Source organism: Symphalangus syndactylus, chromosome 3, assembly GCF_028878055.3.
Source record: "Symphalangus syndactylus isolate Jambi chromosome 3, NHGRI_mSymSyn1-v2.1_pri, whole genome shotgun sequence".
Classification (NCBI taxonomy): Eukaryota; Metazoa; Chordata; class Mammalia; order Primates; family Hylobatidae; genus Symphalangus; species Symphalangus syndactylus.
The window spans coordinates 84,762,929-84,777,278 of record NC_072425.2 but is presented as its reverse complement, the minus strand read 5'-3'; the positions used below and the strand labels follow the sequence as shown (position 1 = coordinate 84,777,278).

The following is a 14,350-nucleotide window of genomic DNA, read 5'->3' as shown; positions in this document are numbered from 1 at the left end:
AAGATACCTGATAGTATTTTAATCTTTTAAAATTTGTTAAGGCTTGTTTTATGGTCTACCCTATAATCTATTCTGGAGAATGTTCCATGTTTGCTTGAAAAGAAGTGTGTTATGTGCTGCAGTTAGATGGGATGTTCTGTATGTGAAATAAGTCTCTTGTAGGTAACAGACAGTTGGGTCTTTTTTAAAAAATGTCCATTCAGCTACTTTATGTTTTTTGACAGAGGTTAGTCTATTTACATTTAAAGTAATTATTAATAGGTAGGGATTTACTATTGTCATTTTAAAAATTGTTTTCTGGGGCTGGAGTGGTGGCTCACGCCTGTAATCCCAGCACTTTGGGAGGCTGAGGCAGGTGGATCATGAGGTCAGGAGATTGAGACCATCCAGGTTAACATGGTGAAACCCCATCTCTAATAAAATACAAAAAATTAGCCAGGCATGGTGGCAGGTGCCTGTAGTCCCAGCTACTCTGGAGGCTGAGGCAGGAGAATGGTGTGAACCTGGGAGGCAGAGCTTGCAGTGAGCCAAGATCACGCCACTGCACTCCAGCCTGGGCGACAGAGTGAGATTCCATCTCAAAAAAAAAAGAAAATTGTTTTCTGTGTGTACTGTAGATCCTTTGTTTTTTTTTCTTTCTTGCTCATTTTCATTGTAAAATAACGTGTATTATTTTGGAGTGGTATGCTTTGATTATTTTCTCTTTTTCTTTGTGTATCTGCTATATGCTTTTGCTTTGTGGTTATAATTAAGCTGACATAAAACCTCCTATAGTTATATCAGACTATTTTAAGCTCATAGCAACTTAACTTCAATTGTGTACATAAAATCTAGTTTTACTTTCCCAAAGGTTATATGTTTTAGATGTCATACTGTACATCTTTGTATAAAAATTAACAAGTTATTGTAGCTGAGGTTTTTGAAATAATACTTCTGTCTTTTAACCTTCATATTAGTTGTAAGTAATTTACATACCATTATTAAAATATTAAAAATATTAAAGTATGCTGGACCAGGTGCGGTGGCTCATGCCTGTAATCCCAGCACTTTGGGAGGCCAAGGGTGGATCACCTGAGGTCAGGAGTTTGAGACCAGCCTGACCAACATGGAGAAACCCTGGTTCTACTAAAAATACAAAATTAGCTGGGTGTGGTGGTGCATACCTGTAATCCCAGCCACTCGAGAGGCTCAGGCAGGAGATTCACTTGAACCCAGGAGGTGGAGGTTGTGGCAAGCCAAGATCGTGCCATTGTACTCCAGCCTGGGCAACAAGAAGAAGACTTTGTCAAAAAAAAAAAAAAAAAAAGAAAAGAAATATTCTGAATTTGACTGTGTACTTACTTTTACCAAGGAGTTTTCTATATTTACATGTTTTTATAATAATTAGCAACGTTTCATTTATGATTGAAGAACTCCCTTTAGCACTTATTGTAAGACAGCTCTAGTGATAATCAACTATCTCAGCTTTTTTTTGTAAATCTGGAAAATACTTCCTTTTTCCCTCATATGTGAAAGACAGCTTTGCCAGGTAAAGTATTCTTGAGTGGCAGTTTTTGATTTCAACAGTTTGAATGTATTATTTCACTCTACCCTGGTCTGCATATTTTCTGCTGAGAAATTCACTAATTGTCTTACTAAGGTTTCTGTGTATATCATGTGCTTATTTTTTCTTACTGCTTACAGAATTCTTCATCTCTGATTTTTAAAAAAATTTCAACTTTTACTTAAGTTACAGGGGATACAGGTTAGTTACATGGAGATAATGAATGATGCTGAGGTTTGGGGTGTGATCTTTTCACCCAGGTAGTGAGTATAGTACATTGATAGGTAGTTTTTTAAGCCCCCTTTTTAACCTACATCCCCAATAGTCTACAGTGTCTATTGATCCCATATTTATGTCCATGTGTGCTCAATGTTTAGCTCCCACTTATAAGTGAGAACATGTGGTGTTTGGTTTTCTGTTCTTACATTAATTTGCTTAGAATTATGGCCTCCTGCTGCATTTATACTGCTGTAAAGGATTTTTTTGTTTTTGTTTTATGGCTCTGTAGTATGCCATGTTATATATATGCCACATTGTCTTTATCCAATCTACCACTGATGGGCATCTAGGTTGATTCCATGTCTTTGCTATTGTGAATAATGCAGCAATAAATTTATGAGTGCATATATCCTTTTGGTAGAATGATTTATTTTACTTAGGATATATACCCATTAATGGGACTGCTGGGTTGAATGGTAGCTCCGTTTTAAGTACTTTGAGCAATCTCAAGACTGTTTTCCACAGTGGCTGGACTAATTTGCATTCTCATCAACAGTGTATAAGCATTCCCTTTTTTTCAGCAGTTTCACCAACATCTGTTGTTTTCTGACTTTTGAATAGCCATTCTGACTGGCGTGAGATGGTATCTCATTGTGGGTTTGATTTGCATTTTTCTAACGATTAGTGATACTGAACATTTTTTATAGGTTTGTTGACCACTCATATGTCTTCTTTTGAGAAGTGTCTGTTCATGTCCTTTGCTCATTTTTAATGGGATTACTTGCTCTTTGCTTTTTGACTTAAGTTCTGCATAGATTCTTGATATCAGGCCTTTGTCAGATGGATAGTTTTTGAATATTTTCTCTCATTCTGTAGGTTGTCCATTTACTCTGTTGACAGTTTTCTTTTCTTTTTTCTTTTTCTCTGCATTTTGCCCCTGCCCTGGGGATCTGTGGAACTTTGAACTTGGGAGAGATAATTTAGGGCATTTGGTGGAATTTCTTAGCAGCATGTTCAAGATGTAGCCTGGTTGCTTCCAACCACCTACGCTCATGTGCATGAGCAAATAAATGGCCTGAAACTGGAACTTATATTTAAAAAGGAAGCAAAGCATAAAAGTTTGGAAAATTTGCAGCTTGGCCATGTGGTAAAGAAAAACCCATTTTCAGAGGAGGAATTCAAGCAGGCTGCAGAAATTTGCATAACTAAAAGGAAGCCAAATGCTGATAACCAAAACAATGGGGAAAATGCCTCCAAGGCATTTCAGGGACGTTTGTGGCAGCCCCTCCCATCATAGGCCTGGAGGTCTGGAAGGGAAGAATGGTTTCATGGGCCAGCCCAGGACCCTGCCACTCTGAACAGCCTTGGGACACTGGTCCCTGCATCCAAGCTGCTTCAGCTCCAGCCATGGCCCAAAGGGACACAGGTATAGCTCAGGCTGCTGCTTCAGAGGGTGTAAGAAATTGTGAAATGTGGAAAAGAAGTAACTTATATATAAGTATTTATAACAATTATAGTATGTAACCTGGGCTCATATTTCCTCCATTCATAGTACATATAGGCATTGTGAGAATGAAGCAAAAATATCCTAAGATTCTTCAACTTTCCTAAGATTCTTAGGCAACAAAAGAAGGATAGGAGAAAAAAAATACATAGAAGTAGCATATTAAAATCACTGCAATATCTGTGAGGAGAATAGGCATAAAAGACATAGGAATAGAAGGGACAAAATCAGTCCAGGCAAAAATGAAGAGAGTTGAGCTAGGTAAGTGGTGATAGGGCTGGGGAATAAGGAGTGGGTTTGTGAGATTTTACGGGGTGAACTTGGCGGGTCTTGGTGATTGACTAGATTTGTAGAGTAATAAAATGACTTCCAGATTCATAACTTATTGACAAACTAAATAATGTTTGCAATAAAAGAGTTAGGAATTTCAGGAGAAGAAGCAGGATTTGGATAAAAATGTTTCTTTTAGGATTTGTTGCATGTAAGGTGTTTGTGCAGTACTGATGTGGAGATTTCCAGAAGACCAACTGCATATATAGGTCTATAGATAGGAGATAACTGTGGCTGGAGATGAAGATTTTGAAGTGATCAACATGGAAAACATAGTTGAATTATGAGAGTGATGAGATTGGTCAAAGGCCCATAGAGCAGGAAGAGCAGCTGGACAATGGAAGTCAAAGGATTATACTGGAATCAAAACCAGGATCTCAAAATCCTAACCTAGTGTTTTCCCCAACAAACTATGCTTTCATTTGCTGGGATAAGCATCACTTTATCCTAGCATATTTCTAGTTTTTCCAATTTGTATATTTCTTTAGCAAGTATTTATTAATCCATTAATTGACCACATATTTACTTAGCATTTAGTTTTTACCAGACACTGTGTTTGGCATTGGAGATGTAAAAGTCAACAAAACAGATGGTATTCATCTATTCACGTATGGAGCTCATAATTTAGTGGAGATAAATTAAATAAATAACCACACATATAAACACAAATTTTGATAAGCACATAGAAGAAATTATAATATATACTGAGAGATATTGCAAGAGGAAGACCTAATATTGGAAGATTTGGGAACATGATATTTAACCTAAGACCTGAAAGTTGAATGAGATTAATGAGGTTAAAAGAGATTTCAGAAGCATACCAGGCAGAAGGAAGCACTCCCAATGTAAATGCCTCAGATATGAAAGGACTAATGTGTCCAAACAATAAAAGACTCTTTGGGGCATGGTAAGTGAAGGAAGGAGTAGCATGATTTGTGTGGCTAGAGAATTAATAAGGCCCCAGTCATTTGAAAAGCTAAATTATTAGAAACCAAATTAATATTCAAGTATGAGATCTTAGCTCTGTTAGTATCAGATTTAAATATCACAAAAGTTCACATTTGACTAACTGGAATAAGTAAAGATTTTGCACAGGTAGGAGGCACACAAAAGCAGTGTTGACTTTACATGATAGTGTGGGACCATCAAAATGAAAACTAAAATCCTACAAAAAACTAAACTAAAACACGAAAACTAAAATCTTACAAAATAATCTTAATAATCTATGGGGAAAATTACAATTGCTTTGTGACCTTTACAATTTGTTTCAAAACCAAAAAATCTTACTTGCTGTCAGTTATAAATATTTAGGAAATAAAAACATAGTAAAACTAATATTTATTTAGTACATTACAATTTAGAACACTAGGGATATTTTGAATTAAAGTGTTTTATTTCTTTGTAAACAGCTTAAATGTAACTTGTACTTGCCTGTTTTTTTGCTCACCATATAAATTATGATATGGAACGTGCAATTTTTAAAAGCTTGGTGAATTCTCACACCCCTTATTTTCCTTTTTTTTCTGTTTGTTTACATCCCCACAGGGATGGTACTATTTTTAAATGTTTTTAACAGCTTTGTTGAGGTACAATTTGTATACAAAGAATTGCACATATTTAATTTGTACAATTTGATGAATTTGGATGTGTGCAAACACCCATGCTACCATCTCCACAATCAAAGTAATAGACATAGTCAACACCTCCTGAAGTTTTCTTGTGTCATTTTTTTGTGATAAGAACAGTTAACATGAGATTTATCTTCTTAAATTTTAAAGTTCACAATAGCATGCTGTTAACAATAAGCACTATAATGTACAAAAGATCTCTAGAACTTACTCATCTAGCATAACTGAAACTTTATACACATTGAACAATAGCTTCCCACTTTCCACACCTCCTAGCCTCTGGTAACCACTATTGTATTCTGCACTTTTATGTTTTTGACTATTTTAGATATCTAATATAAGTGGAATCATGCAGTACTGTGACCAGCTTATTTCACTTAGCATAATGTCCTCCAGATTCATTTTCCAAAGAAGACATACAAATGGCCACTGAGGATGCGAAAAGATGCTCAACACAATTTGTTATTAGGGAAGTGCTAATCAAAACTACAATGAGATATCACCTCGTATCTGTTAGGATAGATATTATTTAAAAAAAGATAAGTAGTTGTCTTAGTCCATTTGTGTTGCTATAAAGGAATATCAGAGAGTGGGCAATTTATTTTAAAAAAGGTTGATTTGGCTCATAATTCTGCAGGCTGTACAAGAAGCATGGCATCAACATCTGCTTCTGGTGAGGGTCTCAGGAAGTTTCCACTCATAGCAGAAAGTGGTGGTGGTGTTTAGGGAGCAGGCTTCACATGACAAGAGAGGAGGAAAGAGAGAGAAAAGGAAGTCTTTTTAGTTTTAGTCTTTTTAATTCTCACAGGAACTAATCAAGTGAGAACTCATTCATTACCAAGCCATTGGTATGGCACCAATGAATGGGATTAAGACATTCATGAGGGATTCATGGCCATAATCCAAACATTAGGGATCAAATTTCAATATAAGATTTGGAGGAGACAAATATCCAAACTGTATCACAAGCTGGGAAAGGTGTGAAGAAATGAGAACCCTGTACACTGTTGGTGGGAATGTAAAATGATGCACCAAATGTGGAAAACAGTATGGAGACCAAGGTCAGCTATTTCTTCTATAACTCACATTTATATTCACTTCCAATTTCATTTCCAGCATTGTCACTTTTTTACTCATTGGTGTGCTTTTATCTTCGTTTCACAGTTTCTTCTTTCAGTTATCCATTTTCTTTTTGGTAAAATTTTACATGGGTTTATCACTGGGAGACAAGGAGGCAACTACACATTTTGCTGTCTGTGAATGAACTGGATAACACATGAGGAGTGAGTAACCACTGACAGACTTTGAAAGAAGTGACATACTTGGTCACTGATCATCATACACATCTGTTACTTATGTAGTGATTTGTAGACTGAATATCTAGCAGCAAAATTTATATAATTACTCATAATTAATATGCCATAATAACTGATATTTGATCTGTGATGTTGAGAGACTGGGGTTATTCAACTAAATCATGAAGACTGAAAGCTATGCATAGCATACCATGTGAGGGATGCTTGTATGGGGCTTAATCAAATTTATATTTTAAAAAATAAACTCTTACCTATATAGAAAAGTGATGAGGGAAATGTCACATATAGGAAGGAGGAGTTATCAAACAGTAGAAGTACCTCACATGCCTAAATAGCAGAACAATGCTTTTTACTTGATTTAATTTTTTTTCCTGAATTTTTTGTGTAGTTCAGATATTACCAGGCAGGCTTTTAACTAAAACGTGGCAGCATGAAATAACGGAATCTAGAAAAGTCACAAATATAGAAATAAATCATTCATTTTAAGCATTTTTCTCTCTCTTCATGAATGTTTATAAGAAAACAGTAGAAGTAGGGTTCGAAAGTGAAAAGTGTTCAATCTTGCACACACTTGTGATATTTGTACCTATGGCTCTATTGAAGTTGAATTCAAAAGTGAGTCAAAACTAGGCAGAACTGTAATCTATTTCCCTCTTGGCTGAACTTCTGACAGATCTAAGAGATTCAACCCTCTGTAGAACATGGGAAAATCTGGATAGGACAGAACCCATTTGAAAGTAGAAATAGAGTCAGTCTAATCTGGGAAACAAAACAAAACAGAAAGAAGGTTTAACATTAGTCTTTACTGTTATTTTTGCAAAATCCGGCATACACTAAATATGAGACATGGCAGAAGAAAGAAGACATGAAATATGTAAATAGAAACAATAAATACAAGGAGAAACACAGAAGACCTAACCATTGAAATTTGCAGGCAAGTGTTTTAAACAAGTATTATAAATATAATAAAGATTTTTTTATATTTTAAAAAATAAGTCAAATCAATGAACTCAGAAATTTCTGTAAAGAAAGTGGACACTTTAGGCCGGACATGGTGGCTCATGCCTGTAATCTCAGAACTTTGGGAGGCTGAAGTGGGTAGATCACCTGAGGTAGGGAGTTCAAGACCAGTGTGACCAACATGGTGAAACCCCATCTCTACGAATAATTCAAAAAATTAGCCAGGCATGGCAGTGCATGCCTGTAATCCCAGCTACTCAGGAGGCTGAGGCAGAGCATCACTTGAATCTGGGAGGCAGAAGTTGCAGTGAGCTGAGATCATGCCATTGCATTCCAGCCTGGGTAACAAGAGCAAACTCCATCTAAAATAAATAAATAAATGAAAATAAATAACACTCCAACAAAACAACCAGACTGAAAGTCTCTAATGAAAATATAATATGAGAAACAAAATGTTTCATATTGAGCCTAATGGCTGGTTGGTTATAGCAGAAAACATTCAAAAATTCATGAGGTTGAATACAGGACAACAGAAATTATCCAAACTGAAGTATGTAAAGGAAAAAATCAGAAAGAAAAAGAAAGAAAGATAAAAGGTAAACAGAGCATCACTGACCCATGTGGCAATATCAAATGTAATAACACATGTAGTTAGGGTCCCAGAGGAGAAGAGACCAAGAATGAAACTGAAAAAACTAATAATGACAGAAAATTCTCAGCTTTTATGGAAAACACCAAGGCAGTTACCCAACAAGCTAAGCTAATCCCAGCAATTTAACAATTTTATAGAAGAAGAAACAAACAAAACTTCAAAACTCAACCCAAGTGTATTAGTAGTCCATTTTCACACTGCCAATAAAGACATACCTGAGACTGGGCAATTTACAAAAGAATGAGGTTTAATGGACTTAACAGTTCCACATGGCTGGGGAGGCCTCACAGTCATGGTGGAAAGCAGGGAGGAGTGAGTCACAGCTTACATGGATGGCAGCAGGCAAAGAGAGAGTGCTTGTGTGGGGAAATTCCCATTTCTTAAACCATCAGATCTTGTGAGACTTATTCACTATCATGAGAACAGCATGGAAAATACCTGCTCCTATGATTCAGTTACCTCCCACCAGGTCCTTCTCACAACATGTGGGAATTCAAGATTAGATTTGGGTGGAGATACAGCCAAACCATATCATTCTGCCCCTGGCCACTCCCAAATCTCATGTCCTCACATTTCAAAACCAATCATGCCTTCTCAACAATCCACCAAAGTCTTAACTTATTTCAGCATTAACTCAAAAGTCCACAGCCCAAAGTCTCATCCAAGACAAGGTTAAGTCCCTTCTGCCTATGAGCCTATAATATCAAAAGCAAGTTAGTTACTTCCTACATATAATAGGTGTACAGGTATTGGGTAAATAAACCCATTTGAAATAGGAGAAATTGGCCAAAATGAAGGGGCTATAGGCCCCATGCAAGTCCAAAATCCAGCGGGGCAGTCAAATCTTAAAGCTCCGAAATGATCTCCTTGACTCCATTTCTCACATCCAGGTCATGCTGATGCCAGAGGTGGGTTCCCATGGTCTTGGGCAGCTCCACCCCTGTGGCTTTGCTGGGTAAAGCCTCCCTCCCAACTGCTTTCACGGGCTGGTGTTGAGTGTCTGCAGCTTTTCCAGGTGCATGGTGGAAGCTGTCAGTGGATCTACCATTCTGGGGTCTGGAGGATGGTGGCCCTCTTCTCACAGCTCCACTAGGCAGTGCCCCAGCAGGGACTCTGTGTCGGGGCTCCAACCCCACATTTCCCTTCTGCACTGCCCTAGCAGAGGTTCTCCATGAGGGCCCCGCCCCTGCAGCAAACTTCTGCCTGGGCATCCAGGCATTTCCATACATCCTCTGAAATGTAGGCAGAGGTTCCCAAACCTCAATTATTGACTTCTATGCACTGCAGTCTCAATACCATGTGGAAGATGCCAAGGCTTGGGGCTCTACTCTCTGAAGCAATAGCCTGAGCTGTACCTTGGAACCTTTTAGTCACAACTAGAGCATCTGGGATGCAGAGCACCAAGTCCCTGGACTGTACACAACAGAGGGACCCTGGGCCTGGCCCATGAAGCCATTTTTTCCTCCTAAACCTCTGGGCCTGTGATGACAGAGTCTGCTGCAAAGGTCTCTGACATGTCCTGGAGACATTTTCCCTATTGTCTTGGTGATTAACATTCAGCTCCTCATTACTTATGCAAATTTCTGCAATTGACTTGAATTTCTCCTCAGAAAATGGGTTTTTCTTTTCTATTGCACTGTCAGGCTGCAAATTTTCCAAACTTTAATGCTCTGTTTCCCTTTTAAAACTGAATGCCTTTAACAGCACCCAAGTCACCTCTTGAATGCTTTGCTGCTTAGAAAGTTCTAAGGATACCCTAAATAATCTCTTTATAGTTGGAAGTTCCACACATCTCTAGGGCAGGGTGCAAAATGCTGCCAGTCTCTTTGCTAAAACATAACAAGTCACCTTTGCTCCAGTTCCCAACAAGTTTTTCATCTCCATCTGAGACCACCTCAGCCTGGATTTCATTGTCCATATCATTATCAGCATTTTGGTCAAAGCCATTCAACTAGTTTCTAGGGAGTTACAAACTTTCCCACATTTTTCTATCTTCTTCTGAGCCCTCTAAACTGTTCCAACCTCTGCCTGTTACCCAGTTCCAAAGTCACTTCCACATTTTCAGGTATCATTTCAGAGTGCCCAACTCTACTGTTACTAATTTACTGTATTAGTCCATTTTCATGCTGCCAATAAGACATACCTGGCACTGGGCAATTTACAAAAGAAAGAGGTTTAATTGACTCACAGTTCCACATGGCTGAGGAGGCCTCACAATCATAGTGGAAAGTAAGGAGGAGCAAGTCACATCCTACATGGATGGCAGCAGGCAATGAGAGAGAGCTTGTGCAGGGAAACTCTCATCTTTTAAACAGATCTCATGAGACTTATTCACTATCATGAGAACAGCATGGGAAAGACCTGCCCACATGATTCAATTACCTCCCACCAGGTCCCTCCCACAACACATGAGAATTCAAGATGAGATGTGGGTTGGGACACAGCCAAGCCATATCACCAAGAATCATCATAATCAATCTGGTGAGAATCAAAGATAAAGATAACATCATAAGAATAGCCAGAGAGAAAAGACATACTAAATGTGATAAGAAGATATTTGACAATGATAAGAAGATATCTGACAGTTCATGAAAAACAATGGAAGCCAGAAGACAATAGAATTCCATCTTTTAAGTATGTTGAAAGTGCTTAAAGAAACAGTCAACCTAGAATACATACCCAACAAAAATAACCTTAGTTAAGTGAAATAGAGATCCTTATAGATAAACAAATGCTGAGAAAATTTGTCAGCAGACATGCACTATAGAAAATGCTAAAAGAAGTTCTTCAGGCTAAATGAATATGATGCCAGATAGAAATCAGGACCTATATACAAAATCCCAACAAACAAACAAACAAAAAAACAACAGTGTCAGAAGTAGTAAATATGTGGGTAAAAATAAAAGATGACTTTTTCATAATTTCTTCAAAGGACAATTGACTGCTAAAAGCAAAAAAAAATGACAATATATTATGGAGCTTATAATGTACATATAAGTAAAATACAGCAATAATGTATAAAGGAAAAGAGAAATGAATAAAATTAAACCATTGCAATTTTCTTAGATAAAAAGTGGTGTCATCTTATTTCAAAATAGATTTTTGATACATCAAGGATGCATATTGTAACTTAAAAAGAAAAATTCTCATGGTGTAATTTACATTTCAAGAAAGCTCCAAGACTTTTCAATGGGTTCACTAGGTGGAAATTGTTTGCCAATTTTACAAAAATTGATATTAAGATTTTAAGTGCCTTAGCATGAATCAAGACAGTGGCAACAAAACATACTGGTAGTCTTTGTAATTATCATCACTCTGCACCTGCAGTAATAATAATAATAATGCCAGTTTCACTTCAGAATGTCTTTGAAGAAGTGGTAAAAATCATTGCTCTTATTCAAATTTGACCCTTAGGTACGCAACCTTTTAATATCTGTATTATAAAACAGGATGTACAAATTGCTTGTACTGCATACAAATATATAATAATGGCCTCAAGGAAAAGCTTTTGTATGTTTGTCTGAGTTGTAGGTTAACCTATGTACTTTTCCCACAGAATGCCATTTTAATTGAGAGATGAACTATGCTTATTCAGACTTTGTTATTTGGTTGATGTTTTCTCAAAAGTTAACAAAGTAAACTAACTTAAGAAAATAATTCACAGTATTTGTTGTCAATAATTATATTTAAGCTGTCAAGCAAAAATTAGAATTGTGAAAAACTTGTATGTATGACCAAAAGCTTGACAGCCTCCAATATTAAAATGTTTTCCAATAAGATAAGTGATGATATTAATAAATGTGAGTTTTGATGTCACGTAAGAAAATGTATTGTCATTTGGAAGATTTACATAACTCACTGACTCACTGAAGGGATTTTTTTTTCAAATGACCAATGTATGATGTTACAAAATCATGCATGAGTAGAGGATCCTTTAAAAATGCAGATAGGCCAAGGATTTCAATATAACAGAAATAAAAAATTCATTGATATAGTTTCAGGTTCCACATTGCAAATAAATTTTAAGTAATTATCACTTGCAAAGTTTTGTGTAGTATTAAAGAATATTATGTAAAATTGTCTGAAAAGGCTAGAAAATATTCCTTTTTCTAACTACATGTATGTTTGAAACTAGATTTCTTTTCATCTACTTTACCCAAAACCAATATACCACAACAGATTTAATGAAGAAGCATATATGGCAATTCAGCTGTCTTCTATCAAGTCAGATATTAAAGAGGTGTGCAAGAAAATGTAAAATAATATCATTTTTGGCTGAAATTCTTTGCTTTAGAAAATACATTTTAATATAAATCATTATGTTAGCATGGAATGGGTCTATTTTTCAAATAAAATAGTAAATAAGTATTATCCAAAAATTGCTTTAATTTCCAATACAGATAACACTACTACTAGATACTGCCTAAACATGAACAAATGTTTTTCGGGGTCCTCAATAATTTTTAAGAGTGTAAAGATTGTTGAGAACAACAACAAAAACTTAAAAATCACTGTGCCAGAACAACTACATCTTGAAATTCTATATTTGATTCAAATTTCACTTCTGATATAAATGTGTTTCTATTGTTCCCCAGTTTCCTGAGCCAAAGCAAGTATTTTTCTACTTCTAAGTAGCACTTTAGAGTTACTTTAACTAATTAATTTATTAATTTATTTGAGACAGAGTCTCGCTCTGTCACCTGGGCTGGAGTGCAGTGGCACTATCACGGCTCACTGCAGCCTCAATCTCCCAGGCTCATGCGATCCTCCCACTTCAGTGTTCCAAGTAGCGAGGACTACAGGTGCATGTAACCCATGCTTGGCTAAGTTTTGTATTTTTGGTAGAGACAGAGTTTTACCATGTTGCCCAGGCTGGTCTCAAATTCCTGGGCTCAAGCGATCCTCCTGCCTTGGCCTCCCACAGTGCTGGGATTACAGGGGTGAGCCACTGCGCCTTGCCTAGAGTAACTTCAGGAAGTACTCCCATACCATTTTATTTGTACGATATTACTTACTACAATTTATTATGGCTTCTAATGCCCATCGATTACATTTCCTATTAGAATGTAAACTTCATAAAGGCAAATCTAAGTCTAATTTCCTTTTGCATTCTCCCATGTGTCTACCACAGTTTTAGCACTAAATAAATACTAGCCAGCTCAATGAACACATGAAAATAGACACATGAAAATATGCATCGGCAGGACCACTAATATTAGGTATTTAGTCATTCATCTTCCCTATATTTCATCACTACATGCTGATTCAGGATGGAATGCACATCACACTGGTTCTTCTGTCACATTTCTCTTCTTAAAAATAAGAAATTCTCAACTGTACTAGTACCAGATTCATTTCTCAAATTAATCAGAAGAAAAAGCACAAGTGCCTGGGTCTCTGGGAAGCCAGGCAATATCTAAGGAATCTATAATTTCTACAAAATTTATATATATATATAAGAAGATATATATATATGAAGATATATTTTCTATCTTCATAATGAGAGAGATATGAAGATAGAAAAGGGGAAAAGGAAATCTTTACTACTTGCAATCACATATAATATTTTATCTTCTATATGCATATTCTTAATAAGAACTTAAGTTCCTGTTAACTACAGGTCATTAAGGACCCCTTCATGGGGGGTTATGGACATACGTAAATGAAAAATTAAGGGCCTCAATAAATACTGAGAGACAGTTCAAAGGTGTTGATGTGTCATCTTACAAAAGAAATTAAATTTATCCCCTCCTTTATTTAATGAATATGTTGAAATTCTTTGTTTTTATGACCCGAATCTAGTTTTTAGATGGAAAACAAACAAAAAAAAAATCAAATTCCTAGTGAGAGAAAGTTCATTTGAGAATTCTGAGTTTATTAAGTTTGTGTTTTCCATAACAGTTCTAATTAATTTCTTCAATCATATACCAGCAACTGAGTATCTGAGTATATCTTAGGATTACAGTGACTAGTCAAAGGTAGTCCATCACTATAGGGAATTGTTTCTTGGACTCCAGCTCTTTGATGCATTTTTTTCAATTGGATAAGGCTTGGGGAGGGATAACATTAGGAGAAATACCTAAGGTAGATTATGGGTTGATGGGTGCAGCAAACCACCATGGCATGTGTATACCTATGTAACAAACCTGCACATTCTGCACATGTATCCTAGAACTTAAAGTATAATAATAAAAAAAG

General features: G+C 36.4%; 2 long non-coding RNA genes across 3 annotated transcripts in view; both read right to left on the bottom strand.

The window, feature by feature from the left end:
* Positions 1-14,350, bottom strand: part of LOC129479381 (uncharacterized) — a 288,512-nt gene that overhangs the window by 195,593 nt on the left and 78,569 nt on the right. The window lies entirely within an intron of this gene.
* On the bottom strand, positions 5,940-10,406 carry LOC129479382 (uncharacterized). Its single transcript, XR_008656667.1, has 3 exons — positions 10,341-10,406; positions 6,311-6,489; positions 5,940-5,958 (listed from the first exon to the last, which is right to left on the bottom strand). It is a non-coding gene; the product is annotated as an uncharacterized lncRNA (long non-coding RNA).